This window comes from Ictalurus punctatus, chromosome 12 (genome assembly GCF_001660625.3).
Source record: "Ictalurus punctatus breed USDA103 chromosome 12, Coco_2.0, whole genome shotgun sequence".
Classification (NCBI taxonomy): Eukaryota; Metazoa; Chordata; class Actinopteri; order Siluriformes; family Ictaluridae; genus Ictalurus; species Ictalurus punctatus.
In genome coordinates, this window is record NC_030427.2 from 12,408,711 (window position 1) to 12,418,863 (window position 10,153).

The following is a 10,153-nucleotide window of genomic DNA, read 5'->3' on the forward strand; positions in this document are numbered from 1 at the left end:
CCCACATGCAGCACAACCGCAGATCATTATGATAAACACGGATTAAAATAATAGCCGCTATTCATAAACACAGATTAGAAATGATATAGACATTGCTTTAAAAAGAACATTTCATTTTTTTTTAGGTTGAATTTTATTTAAAGAGTCTGTAGTTTGGGAATGACCCTGAATTGAATTCTGCGTGTAAAGTATTTAATAATGTCACTTTTGGTGCACTAATATAAAATACGCAATTATAAGATTATCAAACTAATGCGCAAACTCAATTAGTCAGTTTGTTATCTACAAAATATATTATTATTATTATTATTATTATTATTATTATTATTATTATTATTATTATTATTGCTCGCATAGCAGACTTTGACCTCTTAGCTCGCGCATCTCTTACCATTGTATGCTTTCTATGAATGTAAATATGATGTGTTGGATTGCTCTTGAGTCATTGTGGTGACTGTCTATCTGTGTATCTAGTTTGTTTTCACTGGAGTTTCAAAAAAATATTCAGCACAGAAAGAAAGAAAGAAAGAAAGAAAGAAAGAAAGAAAGAAAGATGACACATTGGCCAAAACTAGCTCGCGCGTGGCATGATAATACCAGGAGAAAACAAGCCACCAAGAGTGTGTTGTCATTAATAATATGCGCTATTTCATGATTTTTAAAATAGCAATGTTTCGCTCAGTAAAATGAGTGTTACCGAGGAAGTTACTTGGAAAAGAAAAAAACGAACCCAGTTGGAAAAATCTATATTTGCTTTATTTTTTATTTTATTTTTTTTTATTTTATTTTTTTTACATGCAGAAATCATAACATTACTGTAAAAGAACATATGACAGAATGACATAAATATTTGATTTGTCGTCCTGCGTCTTAAAGAGTGTGCTCCGCTTTCACCTGTGCAGGTGAGTTTAAAGGTAAAGTGTCCCGTACAAATTTGGAAAATAGGATACAATACCAATACAATATATATATATATATATATATATATACATATATATTCATTGTTTACAAGTGATTAAAATAAACAAAACAAAACAAAACAAACTGATATACTGAAGGAAGGATGGATATAAGAAGTGTCACCTACCTTCCGCGTGTTATGGGTTGTATCGTGTCCGAGCCGGTTGTGGAAACGAAGCGGATCCTTAAGCGAACCGATAGCAGCGCCTCGGTGAAGGGGAAAAAAGGGGGGAGTAAAGAAAAAGTGCTCGGGAAGGAAGGACCGTTATTCCTGGCGCTCAGGTTTGGGACTGATCCCTTTCAGCCACTCCAGGAAAGCAACCTGCGCACGGACTGACGCGTTACGCCTCTTCTAATGACATTTCTCTCTCTCTCTCTCTCTCTCTCTCTCTCTCTCTCTCTGTCTTTCTTTTCTGCACTACTACAGAGGAGAGAGAGAGGGAGAGAGGCTGAGACACACGCCACACGCCACCTATCTTCACACGGAGGGATAATGGAGGAGTGCGCATCTCATGGGAAGCGTCAGAAGTTTTTTTTTTATTTTTTATTTTTTATTATTATTCATCTTCTTCCGTTTTTTAAAATGTATTGTTCTAAGGAAGTCACATTTCGACATTTCCAGCATGGTTAGTATTCAATCTGGAGTCTCATAATGTCCTAGTTTTGTTTCTTAATCATACTTAAAACTAATCAGGATCAAACGACTAGTTGGATTTATATATATATATATATATATATATATATATATATATATATATATATATATATATATATATATATATATTGGTCTTGAATAACTCGGTTGAATAACTTTGGCCACGTCCCAAATTGAGCGTCAAGTTTACCACAGATTAGAAGATATTGTTTTTCCCACCACTGATTGGGTTCTACACTGTTTAGTAGTTTAGTATGCGGTTTGGGACGGAGCCTATTAGTCTTTTAAACTGGGTGCGTCGTGCTGCCTTCATGTGCCACAGGATTTGTGGTTAATGCGAGTTTCCGACTTCAAAGTTGCATGTCCGTTCAAGTCGCAATAAGAATAACAATAATGTAAATGGTAAAAATAATGATAAAACGTGACGCCCGAGTTTTTGACTTGTCCCAAAGCGTCATTTCCATAAAGACAGAAGAATTCACTGGATTGTGGTAGGTCATTCTTTATTATATAATAATATTAATGATAATAATATGTTTTGAGGAACAGAACTTACTTTTCAGTTTTCCGATTTTGCTGACCGATTTTTTACTTCAGACTCTGAAGTGAACTAACCCATGCTTCCTATCTAACTTTAGACGTGCACTTGAGTGCGCAGGCTCTTAATTCATATTGAAGGAGCTTGTGCATATAGCGTCAGGATTCTTCAGCATGCGCATGTAGATTCCAGGTGTTACAGTTGTTCCAGGTGTGTGTGTGTGTGTGTGTGTGTGTGTGTGTGCTTACTTACATTTGTGTTTTATTTATAACCGACTTATTAGCCCGGAAAAAGTGTACTGTGCGCATGAGCTGGGGCGTGGGGAGGGAGCAAGACAAGGAGGAGGTGGGGGGAGCCCCACCTTGAGAGGGACGTGATTGGCTATACCTACCGATCCAGTTTATGGATAATTAAATCATCAATCAGGGCGGCGGGAGTGCGCGCTCGCTCGGGTCCATGCTTCCGTTCAAAGCAAATCAGATCGGAGCGGAGCGCGCGCACAGCCTGAGAAATGCTTTGTAGCACGTGAAGTTAAGAAAGAGAGACACATCGTGTGCGGAGTCATCGAGACATGTGACCTAGGTATGTATGTATGTATATATATATATGTATTATTAGTAGTAGTAGTAGTATTATTAGTGTCTTTTTCGAGGATACTAATTAAACTAGGATATGGAAGGAATTTATAGGCCCACTTGCATGTGATTTGCGTCTCGTGAAGCTTCCAGAGTTTCGAGTCACGCGCGAGTCTGAAGGCAAAACGCACTTTAATTTACAGGAAGCACCGCATGATCTGTGCATAAGGCCATTTTGTGTTTTCAGTTTCTTTCTTTCTTTCTTTCTTTCTTTCTTTCTTTCTTTCTTTCCAGTTTGCACGGTGATCTCGTGCTTCATATGCGCGCTGCTGCTGCTTCTGCTGCTATTGCCACTGCTGCCACGCTGACGCCGCGCGTGCTCTCAGCACCACTTATCGGTTCATTCATCCTGAATGCGCCGCTGCCCTCGCGCTGCTTCGCTCTGAATATTACATACAGCGTGAAATCGGCTCCGAGTCCGCGGCCAACCTGTGCTGCAACCTCCGGGTTAATGTATCCGCTAATTTCATTGGGAAAACAGGACGCCACCATCTCTCTGTATGCTTGGGTGTGTGTGTGTGCGTGTGTGTGTGCGTGTGTGTGTGCGTGCTTTCATAACGCGTTGAGACATATTTTGACATGAAAACTGCCATCAGATGCTCTTCATTCATTCATGCATTCATGTGCATATACTGTATGTGAAGTAATACAAAAAAAAGACCAAACTATAAACTAATATCCAATTAAAATAATAATGTTTGCTATTTAGGGCGCACAGTGGCTTAGTGGTTAGCTCATTGGCCTCCAGGGTCAGGGGTTCGATTCCCGCCTCTGCCTTGTGTGTGCCGAGATTGCATGATCTCCCTGTGCTGCGGGGGTTTCTTCCAGGTACTCTGGTTTCCTCCCCCAGTCTAAAGACATGCATGGTAGGCTGATTAGCGTGTCCATAGTGTCCATAGTGTATAAATGTGTGTGTGATTGTGCCCTGTGATGGATTGGCACCCTGTCCAGAGTGTACCCCGGCTTGTGCCCGATGCTTCCTGGGCTCCAGGTTCCCCGTGACACTGTAGGATAATTGGTATAGAAAATGGATGAATGGAGGGATGTTAGCTATTTATTCAAAATATTGATAAAATTCTAATTCTAAGATATAAAATAATGCATAAGCCACAATCCAGTAATTGTTTCTTATATTCTGTAAACCACACAGCTAGTTTTTTTTATTTATTTATGAATTAATACCATTTATAAAATAATGTGTGTGTTATTGTCACTGCAGGAAGAAAGCTCTAAAATAGCTGAATATGATGTCATGTGAGTCACGTACACTCTCCACATTAAAGGTGCCATCAAGGAGACATGTTCTGCACATCGTTTACCTGGAATCCTTTAAAAAATAATTGAAGGAACATAACTGGACCTGAAGGACCACTATGTTAAAAATTAATTAAAGTGTACATCATGCAATTTCTCTGTTAAAGATACGTATTACAGGCACAAAGCATGTCACCTTGATGGTATCACTCTAGAGAAAATGGAAAGTACAACTTCTAAGAGTGTAGGCACTAAATATTCATCAAATGAATAATGGAAAATAAGTATAAGTATTTAAAAAAAGCATAATTTAATCCCTATTACGTTATATTATCTCTATATTATTATCTAGACTGCTTTATCTGTGCCATGCCTGAGGGCTGAGAGTTCCATAAATACTCTCACAAGACAAAACGACACAAGAGATGAAGATTGTCAGATCAGTTCGCTGTGAAGAAAAGTGTGTGTGAGATGGACTCATCAGCAGGAAAAGGAGCAGCAGAGAATAAGAGATGAGACGACATGAGACGTTTGTGTGGAGTGTTTTAGATGACAGAGGATGAACTCTGTGTGTGTGTGTGTGTGTGTGTGTGTGTGTGTGTGTGTGTGTGTGTGTGTGTGTGTGTGTGTTTGGCTCCAGGAGCTGAGAGCGATGAGAAAGTTCCAGAAAATCTCACATCTGTAGCAGCAGGGATAGAGCTGAGCACACAGGTGGTAGAGAGAGAGAGAGAGAGAGAGAGAGAGAGAGAGCGAGAGAGAGAGAGAGAGAGAGAGAGTTATTTCCTGTCTATGAGAAAATCCTTTGAGTGTGTTCTCCTCTTTCTGTCACACACCCCCATAGAACACACCCTCTCTCTCTCTAACACACACACACACACACACACACACACACACACAGAAATACACATGCACACATTCTTCATAGTCTGACTCATTTGAACTCCTCCTTCCAGGTGTTTATGAGTTGCACAACCGCAATACTGATTATTGTTATTAGACATTTCAGCCTAAAATGGTGGACTGATATCAGAGCTGATGTGTTTCTTGGTGCAGTATGAAGATAAATTTAATGCACCCCATGAAAATGTATCATTTAGACTGACACAAGACATGAATATAGCACACACGTCTGCTTCATAGATTTATAACTTCTGCCACTTTTTCGATGCAGAGATTCATTTAGTTTTAAATGCAGTAATACCAAAGGTATTATTATTGTTATATTATTATTTTCCAACAAATGTCTAAAAAAATTACTAGTTAGTGCAAAATTTAACATGAGTAATGTGTTGTTGTTGTTGTTTTTTTCAGACTTAATCGAGTATAGAAAACAAAAGGGACAAGGTTTTTCAACATACAAAACTGACGAGAATACAGGACAAAAATTAAATTAAAGGATAAAATGTCCTCAAGACATGTTTGGTGGTAAAGTTTTCCATATTTAAATAATAATAATAATAATAATAATAATAATAATAATAATAAACTGAATAGAGTAATAAAAAAGGAGTAGAAAATGGAGAAATATCCCAAAACATGTTAAAGTAGATTAAAATAAATAAATAAATAAAAATAAAAAGTTAATCCCAGTAACCTTGGAAAAAGGCAAACAAACAACAAAAAAAAAACATCCTTTAAATTTTTTTAAAAAAATTTGAATAGATAAAAGGGAGTATAAAAAGTATAAAAGGGAAAAATCTTTGGTGTTAGAGTTACAGTACAAAGGGGGGGGGGGGGGGGGAGTCCCCAAAACATGTGTTAAAAACTGAGTAGAGAAAAAAAAGAAAATGTCTATAGAGAAAATGGAAATGTCAGTAAAACTTTTTGATGTTTCCAAAACATGTTTTGTCAAACTGAAAATAAAAATGAATAAAAGAGAATAGAATAAAAATAAAAAAGAAAGAAAGAAAAGAGAAAAGTCCAGTAAAATAAAAATTCTTTAAAAATTCAATATAGTAAAAATTGGGGGGAAATGGAAATCAACTTCCCAATAAGTAAGAAAAAAAAGTGCTCAAATTATTTCAGGTGTTAAAGTTTTTCAAAAACTAATAAATAAAGAGAGTAAAAAGAAAAATTTGTGAAATGGAAAAAAAATGAGTATAGCAAAACGAAAAAAAGGAAAAAAAAAAAAAAACAAGGAAGAAAAATGTCCCCAAAACATGATTGATGTTAAACTTTTTTCAAACTGTGTGTGTGTGTGTGTGTGTGTGTGTGTGTGTGTGTCTGTGTGTGTGTGTGTGTGTGTGTGTGTGTGTGTATGATGTGAATATGTAAATATAGACATGTAACAGTGACGTTGAATCACGTGAGCAACACGCCCTCTCTGTGTTGTACTGAGAATTAAAAATGCAGATAGTAAAAGCATTAAGGAATAAACACACATGATGAGCTCGACCCTTTCAGGTTTCATTCTTTATTTTTCCCCCTCAGTCTGTTTCCTCACAGCGTGGGCAGCTAATGTGAGGTATCATTACATAGCGCCTGGTCCAGAACAGCACGAGGACTATAAGTGCCGATTCCATTTGCATAATTATCACCTGTGCGTGTGCATTTACATCACTGCTTATGAGCCAAAAAACACCCAGGCCTCAGGAACGTTCACGGTTCTGAAACGTGCGCTGTCGTGTGTAGTAATAGCTAATACATTAAAGAATCACTGATGTCATGAATGGATCATTTTAATGAGGAGATCCATGAGGAGATTTCTGGGTGACCATGTGTGTGTGTGTGTGTGTGTGTGTGTGTGTGTTTCTGAGGCTCAGCATGGAATGTGCTATTCTCACCACAACCAAGTCTGTCATATTTAGCTTGCCAGGATTTGTGCATGCACCCACACACAAACACACAGCAAATGGAAATGAAAAACACGACAGACAATTAGAGAACGCGGCGCACGTGTGATCTCGAAGAGCGTGTGATCCAAAGGCTCTCTCGAACGCTTTACGTTCCACACACTCGGCTTCTGCCGCGCCCAAGAAATTTGAACCACGTCAGACATTGCTCAGTGAGCTGCGAGTGAGTGTGTTGCTACATTCAGTACACACACATACAAATGTAGCCATTTTATCAGCATGCTGATGTTAGGAGGAAGGACTGACTTGTTATTGGAAGGAAACGACTGTATGTGCACGCTCTCTTTCTTGTTCGATCTTTCTCTTGCCCTCTCTTTAAAGAGGTCAAGTCCACAGCGATGCAAAAGTAGCATCAGAAGCAGCGTTGTTTTTTTGTTTGGTTGGTTGGTGTGTTTTTTTATATTTTGATGTTCCAGGTTTCTGAAGCAAGTCCGCAAGAGTAGCAGCACAAAACACACCCAAGTCATTCTGACAGAATTTCTTTCTCTCTCTGTCTCTCTCTCTCTCTCTTTCTCTCTCTCTTTCTGTACATATCTCTCTTTATCTTTGTGTGTGTGTTGCACACGGCCTAGAAAAGGTAAGCTCTGGGAAAAAAAAAAAACAAGAAGATGACTTTTTGAAATGAATAATTGACTGCTGTTTCGATGAATAATTAATCAAGCACTGGAATAATTGTTGTCGGTCTAATCTTTACACACACACACACACACACGAATGAAAATTTAATGTATTATTATTATTATTATTATTATTATTATTATTATTATTATTTAGCTTAATTTGTACTTTTATTGACCCAGAAATGACTGAACTGTGGTACCTGTTCAATCACAAAAATCAGGTCAAGGCCACATGATCACTCCGTTCTTCCTTCTGTGTTGTCATATAAAGGTGTTTACATAAAAAAAAAAAAAAACAGAAAAATATTAAGTGAGAAAAAGCTCAGAAGTGCAAAATTGGCATACAGATCTGCATTACGATACAAACATGAAATGTTTAAAATGTTGCAATAAAAACACAAATTAATCCATGTGTCTTGTTTTTGTTTGTTTGTTTGTCTGACTGTTTATGTATTCGGCTGATTTGTATATTTATGTATTATTTATTTTCTTATTAATTACTTATATGAGTGTTTTTATTTGGATTTTCATTTCTATTTTTCTTTCTTTCTTACTTTGATTTTGGGGGCTTTGTTTTATAACTCTTTCCATTTAACCTCTCTCTCTCTCTCTCTCTCTCTCTCTCTCTCTCTCTCTCTCTCTCTCTCTCTCTGTCTCTCTTTCTCTCTCTCTCTCTCAAACACACACAAACACAAACACACACACCAGCCTCTGTAGTGACAATGTGTACAGCATGCTAGCATTCTAATCAAGGGAAATGCAGATTTCCACAATCAGTGATGTCATGTCTTCTGGATGTTTCTATTTTAACACCGCAACCGGATTCAGTTCAGAGTGTCAGCAGCAAAAAACACTGCAGATTTATAAACCTCTATACCCACTGTATAATAAATGAAATAAATCGAACATGACCACACCAATGCCTAATGTGTTTTATGTGTGTAAGGAATAAAACACAATAACAACCTGCCGTTAAAGGGGGGAAAAAAACTAAAACTGGAGTTACTGTTACCATCCTGGAGGCACTGTTGTGTTTTATTTCTCTTATACCACAGCAATTTGCAGACAATTACAATTTTTTAATTAATTAATGAATGACATGATGTACTTTTTTCCATTCATGGTTACAGTTAAGGTTGTGAAATACCAGTGAAACAGCAGCTTGTCATGTTACCGAAAAGGTCCCTTGTCATGTCGTCCTCATGTTGGAAAACTTAAAGTTACAACTTTACACTGACTGTCACAGAGCACTGATATTGGAGACTCCTTCCATAAATGTGAAATAAATTTCTCCTCACAGAAAATGTCGCAATATCAACAATTATTATAGTTATTATTATTATTATTATTATTATTATTATTATTATTATTATTTTAAATTCAGTTAATGGTGCGTCCAATGTACAGTACAAATCCCTGTGTAAGGTATATAAGTGGAAATGATAGTGTATTAGAATGAGTGCATTAGTGTTATCAGTCAGATTCAAACAATCGACAGCGATCAGGAACAGGAAACATTGTTCTTCCAGCACTGAAAAAATAACAGATGTCTTGTCTGAGTTAGCTGCAAAAATGCCGTATGACAAAAAAGAGCAAGATAAATCATTTTGGATTAAACATGTAGCACAAACAACCTCTGTCATCACGTCAGCATCCCTCCCTACCTCTTTCCCACCCCCCTATCCCCCACCCTTCTCTCTCCCTCTCTCTCTTCATTTGGCTGGTTCTTAAACAGGCCGAATTGAAGCGAGCTGATTCCCCCTTTGATCGCGATACTTGTTGTAAGAGAGAAAGGGCTTGAAGAGAGCGTTTGGCTACAATTGACTGCTACAATTAACGGATGATCAGAGGCCTGGCGAGCTGCACTTAGCGCCACATCTACATGTCACTGAATATATTTATTTATTTTTTTTAAAGAAGAGAGATATGTGGCAGTTGATTTTTTTCTTTATTTCCTATGTGGCTGGTAAACTGTAATTTGCGGGGAGTTAAGAAAGCGCATGGAGAGGAGCAGAGATGTGCATTACCATGTGAAAGGAAGCAATCAGGGGACCACTGCTGAGTCTATTGTCCAGAGAGACTGCTGATCCTCAGAGAAAAGAGAGAGAGAGAGAGAGAGAGAGAGAGAGAGAGATGGAGAGTTCTCAAAGGGATGATGGGCGTGACCAAACTGGAGTGTGCATGTGCATTTCTCTAAGTCTTATCAGCGTAAAATGTTAAACACAATCTTAAATAAACACAATCGTACAAGTGTGTGAAATCAGCCTGATGTTTAATTTAGGGAAATCCAATAATCATCATCAATAATCAAGTCCATGGCAGGGGTCAAAACACAGGCAGACAACAACAAACCAGATTAATCCATGACGCAAAAACAGGCAAGGTTCAAAACCAGGAAGTAACTCAGAAACACAGGAAGCAGGAAATACAGGAAACACTTTACGTGCTTTGTAGGCTTGTCATGATAACTACTTTTGTTGGACGATATATTGTCCCAGAAATAATTGCGATATTTAAGACATTGGGGTTTGAGATTAAAAGATGAATTTGAGACGATAGATTAGATAAACAACTAGATGTAAATAAATAACAATTTTCCCTCTTTTCTCAGCTTCAAAATGGCTTGCTTTCTCACATGC

At 37.6% G+C, this 10,153-nt stretch overlaps 1 long non-coding RNA gene across 1 annotated transcript; it reads left to right on the plus strand.

Annotated features, from left to right (window-relative positions):
* Positions 1-1,757: 1,757 nt before the first annotated feature.
* On the plus strand, positions 1,758-7,924 carry LOC128634080 (uncharacterized). The gene is made up of 2 exons (XR_008397260.1): positions 1,758-2,735; positions 3,023-7,924. It is a non-coding gene; the product is annotated as an uncharacterized LOC128634080 (long non-coding RNA).
* Positions 7,925-10,153: the final 2,229 nt, after the last annotated feature.